Source organism: Astatotilapia calliptera, chromosome 23 (assembly GCF_964374335.1).
Source record: "Astatotilapia calliptera chromosome 23, fAstCal68.1, whole genome shotgun sequence".
NCBI classification, from domain to species: domain Eukaryota; kingdom Metazoa; phylum Chordata; class Actinopteri; order Cichliformes; family Cichlidae; genus Astatotilapia; species Astatotilapia calliptera.
In genome coordinates this window covers 1,869,953-1,886,550 of record NC_137443.1, presented here as the reverse complement: position 1 = coordinate 1,886,550, position 16,598 = coordinate 1,869,953, and the positions used below count along the sequence as shown (strand labels likewise).

Below are 16,598 nucleotides of genomic sequence, written 5' to 3'. Positions count from 1 at the left end.
CAAACGACTGTAACTGTGAAATACCAGATTTACATAACAGACATGTGTGTCATGTTTCATTCATGCTAAATGCTATTGGCAAATATTAGCATGCAGAGACCAGATGTTGCAAGTGAGATGGCGACAACATCCTTTAATCCACAGAACAACAGATGTGTAGGGCACTAATTAGATGCTGGTTCCCAAATGGTTGATAATGGAGAAAGTCCCAGTAAAAACCTGGGACTAGTAAAAAAAAGTTTTTATTTTCCGAATAACCTGCAAGGCTTCGTATTCATCGTATTAACTGGTACATTTTCTTTGTACCAGTTAAATGGACAGAAGTTTAGTACCAGTGTTCTGGACCATTTGTCATTAAAAGAAAATTGTGTTACAAGTAATACAAATTCAGCACCTTTGCACTGGGAACAAGTTCATTCAGATAAATAGATGAAATGTAGCTGAAATATTTGCACTTATTGTAAACAGCAGCGCAGACTTCAGTCCTGCAGAAACTTTCGTTTTTTGCATGCTGTGTGTGTAACGTGGTCTTTCCAACAGAGAGAAAACCACAGAGTGATAATGGTGCCCACAAAATCGTGATTCTAGTGACATCATAATGCATTTAAGAGGAAATCTTTAGTAAAAATTATAACAAAACTCTGAGACTCTCAGGGAAGTCGTCCTTACCGTAGAGACCGACTCTGCAGCGACTGGTTCCATGAAATCAGATCTGATGTGAGATTAGATTTGCTTCAGTTTTGTGTGACTGATCTGCTGCGTGACTCTGCATACTAAGACATTGATACTAATTCCTGCTCCTTTATTAAACTACGAACTGCTGCCAGGAATACAATCTGCATTTTCCAGCTGTGGGAGCCTGTGTAAAGAAATATGATATTAATAATGACTATCGCATTAAAAAGCAAGCACAGGCTTAAGAAACGACTCTGACAGCAGAATGATATTACTGATCAAAGAAAGTGGTGTATGCTTCCTTTTAGTTTACAGTATCCTGAGAGCAGATTTTACACACAGGCTGTTTTTTCTTATATTATTCTGGATCTCAAAGGCTGTCCGAGTGCGACTGAAGCTGAAAAGTCCAGCCGAGCATTTCGCCCAATGAGATAAATCAGACAGCTTAATTTGTGCTGCTATCAGTTTGCCTTTTCTCTATCTACCTGTAGGTAGATGCAGTCAGTGAAACTCTCAGAGAAACTATCCTGATCTTCAAGGCCCGCGATGCTGGGAGGAGAGAGGGGGGGTCTGAGCCAAACTTTGTGTCACTCTGACTGTCAGAGATAACACTTCACAGCAGCGGCTCAGTAAAATAAGAAGGGAGAGAGGAGAAGAAAGGCAAGAGATAAAGACGTTTGCTCAGACTGACGCACACACGCTGACTTTTCTTATGCTTTGCTTTTTTAGTTTATTTACTGCCCTCTAACAAAGTAGGGCAGGCATTAATTAACTTGTCCATCAGCCCCCTGGTCTCACACTGCTTTCTGTGTGGACTGTAATTTTTCCTATTTCTTCTCTCTCTGTCCCGTCATGCCTCATGTTGCTTCCTTATTCCCAGTTAGCTTTCAGCCATGTTTCCTCCTTTACTGACCTACAGCGAGATGTTTCTGTTCACATTTATACTTTTTCTTCTGTACATCTGAGTTTACAATGGATGTAAGAATGCCTTAAGCGAAGGGTTTATGTCATGCATTAGGAGTTTAGTTGCATTGTTTCTTGTTAGTTCTCTTTTTTATATATGAAGGACAAATTATGGACAAAACTCAGCCTGTAAAACAAATGTGACCCAGTTCATGTTGTTCTCAGAAACTTTGCCTGTTAGCGTGCGTCCATCAGCATGTTGTAGCATCTTTGTCTTGTTTAGGGACTCACTGGGGTAATTGCTGCACTGCCAAACTTCTCTGCATCTTTTGTACTCTCCTAATTACACAGTTTGATTGACAAGTAAAAGTTTCTCTGTCTTGAACCTTCCACTCTGTCTGCTCTGTTTCTACGACAGGCTTGTTTGTTTGTTTTTAACGGAGGCATTTTGAGCTCATTTCTTCTCCAGCATCAGGACCTTGGACAGATCCAACACACCACTAGCTCTACAAGCTACAGCACTAAAAGTCTTGAGTCACATTATTTCTTTGTCTCCAAAACTTTTAGAGATTTCCTTACCTGGATGATTGAGAATGCATCAAGACTTGTTTCTTTGTATTTTGGCCCCAAGACGCCAGACTTTCCTGTCATTTTTTAAAGTGGTCTTGAGCATGAGTTCTCCGGGGTTTATGAGGATCTTTCAGTTTTTCTCTTTGAACAGTGGCTAATTTTTTTGCTCACTTTTTCAGTCCAGTCTGTTTCCTTGACCATTTTCAATCAAATGCTTTTGTTGTTTGTTAAGACGCTTAACAATGAACCAGTGATGTATCTACACATAGATAATTACAAAAGAACACATTTTTAAATTGTTTATTTGGGCATTTTACTACTATCCTCCTTTTCTTTAGCTGAATCTAAAGAAAACTGGTAAGAGAACAACATTTGACAGGCATACAACTGTGTTTTTGCAACAACACGGTGATTCCCAAACAGCTATTAGCCAAACCCAGGCCTCGAGGCCCGGTGTCCTGCAGGTTTTAGATGTGTCCTTGATCCAACACAGCTGATTCAAAGGGCTAAATGACCTCCTCAACATGTCTTGATGTTCTCCAGAGGCCTAGTGATGAACTAATCATTTGAATAAGGTGTGTTGACACAGGGTGAGATCTAAAACCTGCATGACACCGGCCCTCGAGGCCTGGACGCCCCTGCTTTAGTTGATCACCTACTAGTCACTGAAGCCTCATCAGAAATGGTCTCAGTGGAGGTGTGGCTTAAAAGTGATGGCATTATACATTCAGAATCAATCAGTCAATCAATTTATTTATTTATAGGGAGTAGGGATGGGTATCGTGTAGGTTTTATCTGATACCAGTACCAAACCGGTACTTTTGAAACGGTGCCGGTGCTTAAAGAATGGAGAACACAAACTTTGTCCAAAAACTTCTCATGTTCAGCTGTTTTTTGTAAAAAGATAACAATGTTAGCCTTTTCTGCAGCTATGGGGCATATATGGCATCACTCTTGGCTGGAAGCTTAAACAATGGAAAAAACACAAACTTTGTCCAAAAACCTCTCATGTTTAACTGTTTTCCACTTTTTCTTTGGTCATTTTAGCCTTTTTGGCCAGGGTGAAGGGAGTATCTGCCATCAAACAAGAAGACAGCCGCATGTAGCTATGATGTGTCATGATCGCTGTGTGGCAGGCAGGAGAAGGACCCAAGATGCAGACTCACAGACACGGGGATAAACTTAAAGAACACAGCTTTAATGCTGGCACGGCAGAACGTAGGACATACAAAACTAAACTGGGATAACTAAATACAAAGCTCGCCAAGAAACACAGGGAGGAGCACACACAACATGAGGGAGAACGCGACGCCGAACAGAGGAAGACGCAGACAGAAATACACAGAGGGTTAACGAGGAAAGTGGGAACACACGGGGAACACAGGTGACACAAATAACCATAACGAGACAGGGCGGGGTGAACATAACGCTGACGGGTACAGGCACAGAGGTTCAGACAGGAGGAGAGAGAGCACGGGAAGAACGCAGACATAACGGGCTGGGGAAAACATAGAATAAGGCACGAAGAGAGACGAGGGCTCATAAATACACAGAGGGGCACACAGGGGGTAAGAGTCACGAAGGGAAAACACATAAGGAACAACGTAACAGATCAACCCAGGAAGCATGGCCTAAATAAAGAACAAAATACGAAAATACATGAAAACTAAGAATACTGGGCCCACATGGCCCAGGACCATGACACCACCCCCCCCTAAAGGGCTGGCTCCTGACAGCCCAAACCCGAGAAACAAAAACAGAAAACAACCCACCCAGGGCGGGAGGCGGGGGACCAGGACGGAGGGACCAGAACGGGAAACAAAACAAACAACAGAAAACACAGGAGCACATGACCGTAGTCAAAATAAAGTTCAGGGGGCCGACCCAGAGCCCACAGGCACAAGAGTTCACGGGTCACACGGTCGGGGGGCCGACCAGGCGGGTGGCACAGGTGGCAGAGCTGGTCCGGAGGCCGGCCGCGCGGAAGGCAGCGGCGGCGGCGAAGGAGACGACGGAGCAGTTCCGGGGGCCGGCCGCGCGGAAGGCAGCGGCGGCGGCGAAGGAGACGACGGAGCAGTTCAGGAGGCCGGCCGCGCGGAAGGCAGCGGCGGCTCTCCAGTGTCAGGCGGGCTGGCCATGGCCCGGTGGGCACAGGACCAGACGAAGCACAGGCCGAAGCCGCGACAGACGAGGCTGATGCAGCTGACGAAGGCTCGGAGGCTGCTGCAGCTGACGAAGGCTCGGAGGCTGCTGCAGCTGACGAAGGCTCGGAGGCTGCTGCAGCTGACGAAGGCTCGGAGGCTGCTGCAGCTGACGAAGGCTCGGAGGCTGCTGCAGCTGACGAAGGCTCGGAGGCTGCTGCAGCTGACGAAGGCTCGGAGGCTGCTGCAGCTGACGAAGGCTCGGAGGCTGCTGCAGCTGACGAAGGCTCGGAGGCTGCTGCAGCTGACGAAGGCTCGGAGGCTGCTGCAGCTGACGAAGGCTCGGAGGCTGCTGCAGCTGACGAAGGCTCGGAGGCTGCTGCAGCTGACGAAGGCTCGGAGGCTGCTGCAGCTGACGAAGGCTCGGAGGCTGCTGCAGCTGACGAAGGCTCGGAGGCTGCTGCAGCTGACGAAGGCTCGGAGGCTGCTGCAGCTGACGAAGGCTCGGAGGCTGCTGCAGCTGACGAAGGCTCGGAGGCTGCTGCAGCTGACGAAGGCTCGGAGGCTGCTGCAGCTGACGAAGGCTCGGAGGCTGCTGCAGCTGACGAAGGCTCGGAGGCTGCTGCAGCTGACGAAGGCTCGGAGGCTGCTGCAGCTGACGAAGGCTCGGAGGCTGCTGCAGCTGACGAAGGCTCGGAGGCTGCTGCAGCTGACGAAGGCTCGGAGGCTGCTGCAGCTGACGAAGGCTCGGAGGCTGCTGCAGCTGACGAAGGCTCGGAGGCTGCTGCAGCTGACGAAGGCTCGGAGGCTGCTGCAGCTGACGAAGGCTCGGAGGCTGCTGCAGCTGGCGAAGGCTCTGAGGCTGCTGCAGCTGGCGAAGGCTCTGAGGCTGCTGCAGCTGGCGAAGGCTCTGAGGCTGCTGCAGCTGGCGAAGGCTCTGAGGCTGCTGCAGCTGGCGAAGGCTCTGAGGCTGCTGCAGCTGGCGAAGGCTCTGAGGCTGCTGCAGCTGGCGAAGGCTCTGAGGCTGGACCAGGCGAAGGCTCTGAGGCTGCAGCTGACGAAGGCTCTGAGGCTGCAGCTGACGAAGGCTCTGAGGCTGCAGCTGACGAAGGCTCTGAGGCTGCAGCTGACGAAGGCTCTGAGGCTGCAGCTGACGAAGGCTCTGAGGCTGCAGCTGACGAAGGCTCTGAGGCTGCAGCTGACGAAGGCTCTGAGGCTGCAGCTGACGAAGGCTCTGAGGCTGCAGCTGACGAAGGCTCTGAGGCTGCAGCTGACGAAGGCTCTGAGGCTGCAGCTGACGAAGGCTCTGAGGCTGCAGCTGACGAAGCACAGGCTGGACCAGGCGTAGCAGAAGGTGGCTGGATGGGCTCCTCGGGCCCTCCAGCTGACGTGGCATGAGGCTGGTGCGGTTCTCCCGAACCCCCAGCTGGCGAGGAAGGTTGCTGAACGGGCCCCTCGGACCCTCCAGCGGAGACAGGAGGCTGAACGGGCCCCTCGGACCCTCCAGCTGACGTGGCATGAGGCTGGTGCGGTTCTCCCGAACCCCCAGCTGACGAGGAAGGTTGCTGAACGGGCCCCTCGGACCCTCCAGCGGAGACAGGAGGCTGAACGGGCCCCTCGGACCCTCCAGCGGAGACAGGAGGCTGAACGGCCCCCTCGGACCCTCCAGCGGAGACAGGAGGCTGAACGGCCCCCTCGGACCCTCCAGCGGAGACAGGAGGCTGAACGGGCCCCTCGGACCCTCCAGCGGAGACAGGAGGCTGAACGGGCCCCTCGGACCCTCCAGCGGAGACAGGAGGCTGAACGGGCCCCCCGGACCCTCCAGCTGGAAGAGACGGCTGAAGCAGAAGGCAGTCTGAGGCGGAGAGAAAGCTCACGCCATTCCTAGAAGGCTGAGAAGCAGCCTGTACAGCTGACGTGGAAGGAAGCTGAACGGGCTCCTCGGGCTCTCCAGCTGGAAGAGACGGCTGAAGCAGAAGGCAGTCTGAGGCGGAGAGAAAGCTCACGCCATTCCTAGAAGACTGAGGAGCAGCCAGTACAGCCGACGTGGAAGGGAGCTGAACGGGCCCCTCGGGCTCTCCAGCTGGAAGAGACGGCTGAAGCAGAAGGCAGTCTGAGGCGGAGAGAAAGCTCACGCCATTCCTAGAAGACTGAGGAGCAGCCTGTACAGCCGACGTGGAAGGGAGCTGAACGGGCCCCTCGGACCCTCCAGCGGAGACAGAAGGCTGAACGGGCCCCTCGGACCCTCCAACTGACGAGGTAGAAGGCGGCGTGGGAGCCGCGGAGTCTTGGACGAGCTCATCCGAGCTCCCAGCAGGAGCTGATGCAGAGCCAGAGAGATTAGAGACCCCTGGCTGAATGTTAGGCTGACCAGCGGACCGTACTGCTATCGGGGCCTGCGCTACAGGCGGCACTGGAGCTACTGGGGCCTGAACTGAAGCAGGTGGCTCTGGAAACTGAGCTAAAAGTGGCTGTGGGGTAGGTGACACTGGGAGCTGAGCTACTGGAGACCGAACTGGGGGTGACACTGGGGCTACTGGAGACTGAACTGGGGGTGACACCGGAGACCCTGGTGACACTGGTGTACTGGGGTGAAGGCAGCGAGGATGCAGTCTCTCTCTTAAGGGAGGATCGAATGATTTAGCGATAAATCTTGACGGGAAAAGATGCCGATGCTGAGAATACCAGGCAGCGGGGGCTTCCAGGAGGGTAGCTGACTGAACTGAGGGTGGCTGCGAGGGAGCTGACTGAACTGAGGGTGGCTGCGAGGGAGCTGACTGAACTGAGGGTGGCTGCGAGGGAGCTGACTGAACTGAGGGTGGCTGCGAGGGAGCTGACTGAACTGAGGGTGGCTGCGAGGGAGCTGACTGAACTGAGGGTGGCTGCGAGGGAGCTGACTGAACTGACCTGGGAGGAGAAACAGCAGGAAAAGGAGCAGGCTCAGAAAAAACTGTCCGAGAAATGGCAGGCTCAGGGTCGACAAAAACAGCTCTATCAAAGATGAACCCGCCGTCCACTTCATGTTTTGTAGTCTTAGCATTGTCCGGTTTATGGCGGCGGGCGCGCCGCCTCCTTCGAGCAGAGGAAGCTGGCGCGATGGGCGCTGATGGCGCCAACACAGAGGGTGACGTAGTGGTGAGTTCCCCGTCGTCCGCCCCCATCCTTGCCAGAAATGAGGCAGGCGAAAAATAGCCTAAGCGGATCGGAGACGGCGAGCGGCTGGTAGGCTGTGCAGCAGGTGAGAGGTCCTCCTCCGGGATGAGCCAGGGTTTCCGCCGGAGCTCGTCCTCCCGATAAGCCCGTAACACCTGCTGCCGCTCTTCCTCGCCAAAGTCTATGGCTTCCGTTGTCTCCGTGCGGCCAGACCGTGGTGAAGACGCGGAAGCCGGCGGGGTGCGGGCGGAAGGTGTGTCTGTGGCGAGCCTCACCGTTCCAACTCTGACCGCTACTGGCTCATGAGACAGCGGGGAAACGGCGCAACGGCACGGCTCTGGTGAAGGTGCACGCCCACCGGGCCGCTGCTCCTGCGGACGGAGTTGGAGGGCGGAGACGAGAAAGTCGCTGACGAGGGGGTGCAGCGTCTCCCATAACCAGGGGAACACAGATACGCACACCCCTACTTGGCGGGCGAACTCCTCTCGTTCCTCCTCACTGGAACAGTGCAGCCACTTGTCGCAGAGAGATTCCACTGTCCGGACGATCCCCCTCCTCTGTGTCGCTGGGTCCGACATGTTCGCGTCGTCCTGCAGGTCCGCGGAGGGGTTGTGAACTGCTGGGTCCATGTTGTGGTCGCGTTCTTCTGTCATGATCGCTGTGTGGCAGGCAGGAGAAGGACCCAAGATGCAGACTCACAGACACGGGGATAAACTTAAAGAACACAGCTTTAATGCTGGCACGGCAGAACGTAGGACATACAAAACTAAACTGGGATAACTAAATACAAAGCTCGCCAAGAAACACAGGGAGGAGCACACACAACATGAGGGAGAACGCGACGCCGAACAGAGGAAGACGCAGACAGAAATACACAGAGGGTTAACGAGGAAAGTGGGAACACACGGGGAACACAGGTGACACAAATAACCATAACGAGACAGGGCGGGGTGAACATAACGCTGACGGGTACAGGCACAGAGGTTCAGACAGGAGGAGAGAGAGCACGGGAAGAACGCAGACATAACGGGCTGGGGAAAACATAGAATAAGGCACGAAGAGAGACGAGGGCTCATAAATACACAGAGGGGCACACAGGGGGTAAGAGTCACGAAGGGAAAACACATAAGGAACAACGTAACAGATCAACCCAGGAAGCATGGCCTAAATAAAGAACAAAATACGAAAATACATGAAAACTAAGAATACTGGGCCCACATGGCCCAGGACCATGACACGATGATGTTTGCTAGTTCACCTTACATGCATTAATGTAATAACGTGGTTAGCCTACTCAACGTAAATTACACACGAACAACATTAAGCTACTCACGCAGAGAAGAACGGCTGCTGCTGCATCATCATCCTCATCATTTCTGCTACACTGGCAGGGCTAGGGGCCAGGACTCTCCTCTTTGTGTTTTTGGGGGATGTTGCTAACTCCGGGTCCGATAACAGGCACCACACCCGCAGTAGATGTGCTCGGTGTGAGGTCTCGCAGCAAGCTATCAAATACGGCGCATTTCTCGGCTTTTAACAAAACGCTATGCGTCGCCAGGTGTTTCATCGGATTCGAGGTGTTACCTCCTTTGACAGTATCACAGTATCAGCTTAAAGCACTTGTTGCTGCTGAGTTTGCATCTTTTGCTGTGAAGTACAGCCAGACTTTTGACCGCTTCACCTTGGGCATTTTTAATCTGTAGCTCTGCTCTAAAAGAACCTACGTACCTGGCCCCGCCTACTATCCTCGGAAACGTAAAATGATTGGCTAGAATCCAAAGTGTGAGACATCTCAGGGGAAAAAAAGCACCGAAATAAAGCACTGAAATGTGCGCTGCTTTTCGGTCTGGTTACTACCGTTTATGTCAGAACCGGTACCCATCCCCATTTATGAGCACATTTAAAAACAACACATGTTGACCAAAGTGCTGTACACAGTAAGAAAAGTAAAAAGTAGAACAAACACACACAGTGAATAAAACAAACTCAGTCACAATTAAAAGCTACAGAGCAAAAATGTGTTTTCAGACGGGATTTATAAATGTCGAGTGTTGGAGAGATCCTAGTATGAAGAAGCAGACGGGCGCAGCAATCGCAAAGGCCCGGTCTCCCCTGGAGCCTGCTGACAGGGACAACTAGAAGCAACTTATCAGCTGACCAGAGAGATCTGTTTGCAGTATTTTTAGTTAAAAGATCAGAGAGGTATGACGGAGCTAATCCATTTAGAGACTTAAAATCAATTCTACAACGTACTGGAAGCCAGTGTAAACGAGCCAAGACTGGAGAAATATGGTCGTGCTTACGAGCGCCTGTCAAGAGTCGGGCTGCCTCATTCTGAACTAGCTGAAGACGAGCGAGCAGAGCCCGGCTGATGCCAAAATAGAGACTATTACAGTCGTCAGGCCTGGATGAAGTAAAGGGACAATGATCACGAACACACTACCGTTGCAATAAAAACAATCCTGGCTAGATAAACACACACAGGGGAACGCCACAGTCATGGATTGGCCTCGCCAGACCTCAACATCACCGAAGCAGTGTGGGATCATCCTGATAGATATCAGAACAAAAGCCAGCAAACATCCAGGCTTGTTAGAATCATACAAAACTCTGTTTTTGGTTCATTTTCTGTTTCCACGTACGTTTGAATAAATCGCTGCAGGTATTTTCCATTTTCCCAGCTAAAGACAAAGAAATGAGAATCGCTGCATATTTACAAAATGCAACAGTGAGTTTGACTGCAGACGTACTTAAACTTATACTTTAATGGCAGTTTTAAATTTGTTTTCCTCAACTCTAATAATTCTAATTATTGCTGCTGCTTTCCTCATAAAGTGGTTATAGTTGATATTTGATTCAAGCCTGTGTAATCTGATTAAATGCAGAGTTTATCCATCGTGTGTGTCTCTCTTCCAGCTTCAGAGCTGTAAGATGCTCCAGCTTCCACCCTGAAGATATCAAACACTTCATACACACTTAGAAGAACCTTAAAGATAGATTCAAATTTTAAACCTACCTTCTTTAAAATCCTGCCTTTAGAGTTCATTCACACCCGTGTTTCTTGGCCTGTCTCTGCTCGTCTGCCCAGTATAATTTTCTCATCATTTTCCAGTGTGCCTGGATGTTTTGTCTTCTCTCTCGGGTCCAAAGATCATCTCACACCCCATCTGGCCTCTTGCTTGCACTCTCTCCCTCTCGTCAAGTATTCACTTGGCTGTTGGTAATTTACTCGTCACATGTGCCTCATTTGTTTCTCTCGCACACCAAGACAAAGATATTAACACTTTGCAGAATGTGTCGAGTGTGTGTTTCTCTACTGTACAAGGCTTTATTTTATTTTTTTAGGGAGCTGCTTTGCTTGCAGTCTGGCAGTATAAATAGTACACAATAAACTCGGAGCTGCTGCAGTTCCTCACCCTTCCTCCGGTCCTCCCTCGCTGGCAGTCTCGCCCGGTGAGTGTGCATTCTTAATGCTCCCCTGGCCTCGATGAGAGAGATGATTGGTAGAATTAATTGTGGCTGCAGGGCTGAATGGGAATAAGTGAGAAAAAAGGCGCGATGGGGGAAGGGAGGTGGGGGTGTCGGGCTGGTTTTACTGCTGTGTTTCCTCCTTACAGCCTGGCACCAGAGGATGTTGAAGTTGTTTATGTGAACCCACTCTTTTTGTCTCTCTAGATTAATATCAGATCTGAGTTAAGTCGAGTCTCTTCGCTTTTATAGCTCAGTTTGTCTTTCTCTTTGTTCGGGATTTACACCTGTGCGCTTGCAGGGAAGAGATAAGTGGAGCTAATACAGCGGCAATCATAATGTAATGGCCTTTTCAGCTCCCCTGGCAGTAATGCCATCAGAATATAGTGTATATTGCACAGCGAGGTGTCGTTAAATGGGATAAATGGACCTTACAAAGAAGGACATGGAATTGGCGTGTGGAGAGGTTCGTGTGTGTTTGTTTTGGGGGAGTTATGGAGACAATGAGAGATGATATCCTCCTGACAAACCGAACACCGGTCAGTCGTCTACATGAAGCGTGCGGCAGCGTAAAGGAAAATAAAAATTGTCTGAACTAAAAACTAAATCAACAAATATATAAAGAGTTGATGTAGGGAGGTGTGCGGGTCTATTCCTGTTCTTGTCTCCAAATCTTGCTCGTGGTCGGCGAGTTAGAGGGTCTCCATGAAGGATTTATATGCTGGCGGTACAGAGTCGCGTCATAGAACGCCTCTATGGGAATATAAGAGGTTGGGGGTGGGGAGTGTGTGCGTGTATGTGTGTGTATGCATGTGTGAAGTGTTTCAGGGGTGAGTGTGGTAGGGTTGTGGGGAAGCTGTCTCATCATTTATTTATACAGTCCACAGAAGAAGGGGTTAGCGGCGAGGGGGGGGGGCTGCCTTCTGTACACCGCCCGGGGAATACTGCAGGTCAAGAGTTGTTTTTCTAGCTACCAGCGCAATTCTTTGTCTGAAAGCGTGAAGCCAGTGAATCAACACAACATGCTGGACTGGATCTCCTGTTCTAATGACATGTTGTATCAACGTCTGTCTCATGAACGCAGAAACTCAGTCGTTCCTCTGGCTGCTTCCTGGTAAAGCTGTTGACAGTGGCTGAGACAGCAACACAAAATGTGCTTGGGTTGCTTCATGTTCTCTGATTAGAAATTGATTATATACACATATGATTGTTTTTTTTAAACTACAGACTGGGAAAATATTTAAAATCAAGACCTTTGGTTCTGAAAACCTGGGAACATTTTATACAAATTGCCTGTTTTTTAGGCTTTCCTGTGTATTTTCTTTAAAGAAGTTGACCAAGTCCAAAATAAGGACAAACAAAGCCACTGTTTTTAAAAATTCCTTCTTACATTGTGTGATCAACACACTTTAATCTCTTGAAAATGGAAAGTATGTGCAGCGATTTATTGCACTGTGCAAACATACGTGGAGATACAGTGTGCAGGCCAAAAACAGTGAAAGTCACATTTTCATATGACCACCTTTATTCTTCAACACAGCCTGAACTCTGTTAGGGAAGCTTTCTTCTTGAAGGACATTCAAAGCTCTTCTTTGGATGTTCGCTGCCTTTTGTTCCATCCTATGATGATCCCACACCGCTTCAGTAATGTTGTGGTTTGGGCTCTGTGGAGACCAATCCATGACTGAGAGTGTTTAATTTAGTGTTTCCTGTGCAGGTTTGCTTTTACTGCCTCATGGTGTGTTCGGGATCGTTGTCATGGCCGTGCATAATTCCATCAGTTTGGGAAAGATCCCCAAACCGTGACACAGGCTCCACTGTGGTTTACACCCAGTGTTGGACCGTTCTCCTGACTTCCTCTGTACACAGTGATCTGAACCAAAAACATTTGCCTTCATCACTCCATAAAACTTGTTGCCACTGATTTTCAAATCCAGTTTTTTGACAGATTGTTACTTATGTTACTTAAAAAGTCTCAAAAGATACAATTTAATTTCTTTGCTAAGTTGTCTGTCAGCTGCTACATAGGTTTGTATCTTAAAGAAATAAATATTCCTCAGAAAACGGTCAGGTTCAGGACTGAAGTGCTCAGTGCTCGGCTGAAACAAAAACTTTGGACTGCGTCAGAAAGCCTTTTAAAAAAAGTCTGACCCCTTGGAAGCAAAATATAGTAAAAAAACATGGTGGTTGGCTCAAGACTTTTGCACGGCACTGTCTGTTGTTGAGGTTTATTGTTTGTTTTCTGTGCATTTTCACTCAAGGTTGAGAAAAATAAATTTGGGCCTCATTGCCGCTGAGAGCACCGAGTCAGCGCTCGTGTTTTACAGCTGTTAAATGTTCGTAAATCTAATCAAACCATATATTGATTTTTCTCCAGCTTTGGATAAATTACAGCCTAGAAAAATAGTCGTCATGTAGCCGTGAGCAAAGCACAGCTGCTGTAAATTTTCTGTGGTGATTGGTCGGGTGTATAAACGTCTTAATTACTGACTGAATGTCCTCACAAATCCTCTGAAGGTCCCGTTCGGTGCTACAAAAACAGAAGACAGTAGTGTTTATTGCTGAGACCTGAGGTGTGTGGACAGAAGTAATGCACACAGTGATCAGCGGGACACAAACACAAACACGCAAGAAACAAATAACCAGGACATCCAGGATTACAGTGGACATTGTGGCGCCCGCTGTAAGACGGCGTGGAGAGGGGTGCACCTGTCCTGCAGGTGAGTCACAGAGGGCCGATGCCATCTCCACAAAAACAGGAAATTATAAAACAGGCAGAATGATGCTTAATTGATGAATACATGCATATCATTGGAGCACAACTTACCTAAAGAAGTTTGATAACACTTTTTATTTCTTACTTTAAACTTTCGTGAAGCTTCTTATTCGTGTAGTGTAGTGAAAGCTTGTGAAGCCATCTCAGCTATGAACCGTCCAGACTCGAGATAATGAGAGAACCCACTGTGTCGCTGACAGAGACACGTCGTTAACATGAACACTGACAGCACTGATTAAATCAAAGATGCGCAACGCGCCGCAGTCGTTGTATGACTTTCAAATGTTCCCATAATTAGGTTTCATTGCGTTTCTTCAGCAGTGACACGTGAAGCACGTGAAATGTAACTGTGAGGTGTAAACAGTACTCATGTATGCTAATAAAGATGGAGTGTGGGTTTGAGAGGAGCTAGGTGCCAGGATCCCTGCAGCAGCGGCGAGCCTGTTAGTGAAGCCACAGCTGTGAGGACGCAATCAAAGATGAACCCTGCTCCTGCTGTTGCCTTTGTTCCTACACATCACAACACCTCACACAAAATGCATCAGCATAAAGAGCGTCTCTGTGTGCTAGGTGAGCAGAAAGCAAAGGTCATTTCATAGCCCATCTCCTACCTGAGAGCTGCCCTCACATCTACACTTTCTTGCAGCACAGCTCCTCTCCCACCACCACGCTCGCTCTGTTAGTCAGAATCCAGGGTGGAGAACATTTCACAGTGTATGTGGGCTTAATTCACCCAAAATGTCTCTGAACATGTGATTTAGTGCTCGACACGCTGATTAAAGAAACAAATGTTATTCTTTCATTCATCAGAATCACAGGTAATGTTCCTGACATTCACCTGCCCTTTACTGAGCACCACAGGAAGGTCGACATCAAATGTATTTGTATTTTTTTAAAAACATGGCAAAATATTTTGTCTCTTAAGTGACACCAGTTTGAAGTCTTCTGTACAAACTGCTGGTTTACATAAAAAGGTCTTGTTGGAGTTTATTTTTAAGAAAAGGTTTTGAATTTTTCATGATTGAATGGTTTTATATATATTTGGTTATATTTGGTAATCATGCTGAATGATTCACGGGTCACTAACTGCTTTACTGTGTCTCTATCCTTTAGTGCTCTTCCATGCAAAGTGTTCATTAGCAGGCCAACCTTTTACTTTGAATTACATTACAGCTCAGTTCGCTGCTCGCCTGCAGGTCTGAGTGAAGGAGTGAGTTGGATCATTAGTCATTGTGCCATAGCACGCTGGCCAGCAAGGTACTCAGTCGTTCAGCTAAGCTGCTAATACTAGCCAGCCGATTGGTCAGCATCCATCCATCCAGTCAGTGACCCCATCAGCCTGCAGGTGCTGAGGTACCTGAGCTGCAACTGGACCTGAGTGATGAGACAGACTGGAAACCATCTGCTTCTCTTTAAGTCACTCTTCTTCTGTCCACCTTTCATTTGTTCTTTAGTAGATTTAGTCGATGTTTTCTATTCTTCTGGTCTCCACTGTTCATACTTAGCTTCCTCTGTAACATAAATATTGTCTTATTTTGCAATTATACTTACTGTACCTCAGTCTGTACCATAATCTGGCCACTTTCTCCTCCCCTGCAAACTACAGTGCATGAAATCTGCATATTCATTCATAAATAAACCGGATGCAGTTCTTTGTTCACGTGTTGCCTTGTTATGATGTTATGATGATCTGGTTTGGAGGTTTTGAGTTAGAACTTCTTTTACACGCGACGTTTTTGCTAACATGGACGCTATTTTGTCAGCAGGTGTTCCTCTCTGGTGTTTCAGAGGATTTGTAATTTTACAGCTATTCATATTTTCACCTGTCGAATAACCTTTTAATCAGCCTATCCATTGATTATCTCTGTGTGGTTCTGTGCAGGTTTTCCATTTATTTTTCTTGTAAAACGGTTGGACTTTAAAACTTCTGTCGAAGATTGTTTCACCTTCACAGTCTCATACACTGCTGTGTGTGTGTGTGTGTGTGTGTGTGTGTGTGTGTGTGTGTGTGTGTGTGTGTGTGTGTGTGTGTGTGTGTGTGTGTGATATCGACAGGCTGCTGCCCGCGGCTTTCTTTGTTATTACTGTAGCCAATAGAAAGCCTGTCCACATGCCACCTGCAGCCTAGCTTACTTTATATATTAGCTTGTGTTTACAGAGCTGTGTAACCGGTGGATCTGACAGAAGAGCTGCTTTATCCAGCAAACCTACATTTCTCTTTGTTCCACTTGAAATGACCTTTTTCATTTTGCTGTTTTGAACATGACAGACAGAGTTGAGCTCAGTCAAATATTTATGGAACAAGTACGACTCTCTGAATGTTTCCGATCTTTTAGGAAACTGTTTATTATTATTATTGTCACACTGAGGAGCTCCATAGTTTCCTGCTTCATTCCTGGGAGAGATAATAATTCCTTTGGGGTCATGTCAGGAAGGGCATCCAGCATAAAAACAGCTGTCAAATCAAACATGCAGTGCTACCCGCTGAGGTGACCCCTGATGAATAAAGGCTGTCTGAGGATTTGAACATCATTGCAGTAACGAGCTGATGATGAATTTAAAGCAGTGTTTAGAACATGCACTGCAGAAGTGAGCGCACGTGTGTGCGTGTGCAGTAACTGGCCTTCGGCTGCATTTAAGCTGTGTCAGGTGTTGGATAGCCTGCTGTGAATGAGGCAGAGGATCATTTGAGACGGAGCATCAATGCTGATTGAATTGGCTGGTCCTGAAAAAGACATGCAGGGTTTTGTCAGACAGTGGAGAGACAGGAGGAAGCTGCTGATCTAATTGTAGCTCTGAATGGACGTCTGTTTGCCTCGTCGCTGATGAACCCTTAAAGGGTACGTGCTGTTTTTGGAGGATTAGCCAGTTGGCTAAATCACCCAGTCACTGATAAACATAGATGGCAGCTA

At 48.4% G+C, this 16,598-nt stretch overlaps 1 protein-coding gene across 1 annotated transcript in view; it reads left to right on the top strand.

Annotated features, from left to right (window-relative positions):
- The window catches only part of xpr1a (xenotropic and polytropic retrovirus receptor 1a), a 75,648-nt gene that overhangs the window by 38,212 nt on the left and 20,838 nt on the right, over window positions 1-16,598 (top strand). The gene's annotated exons all lie outside the window — the stretch shown is intronic.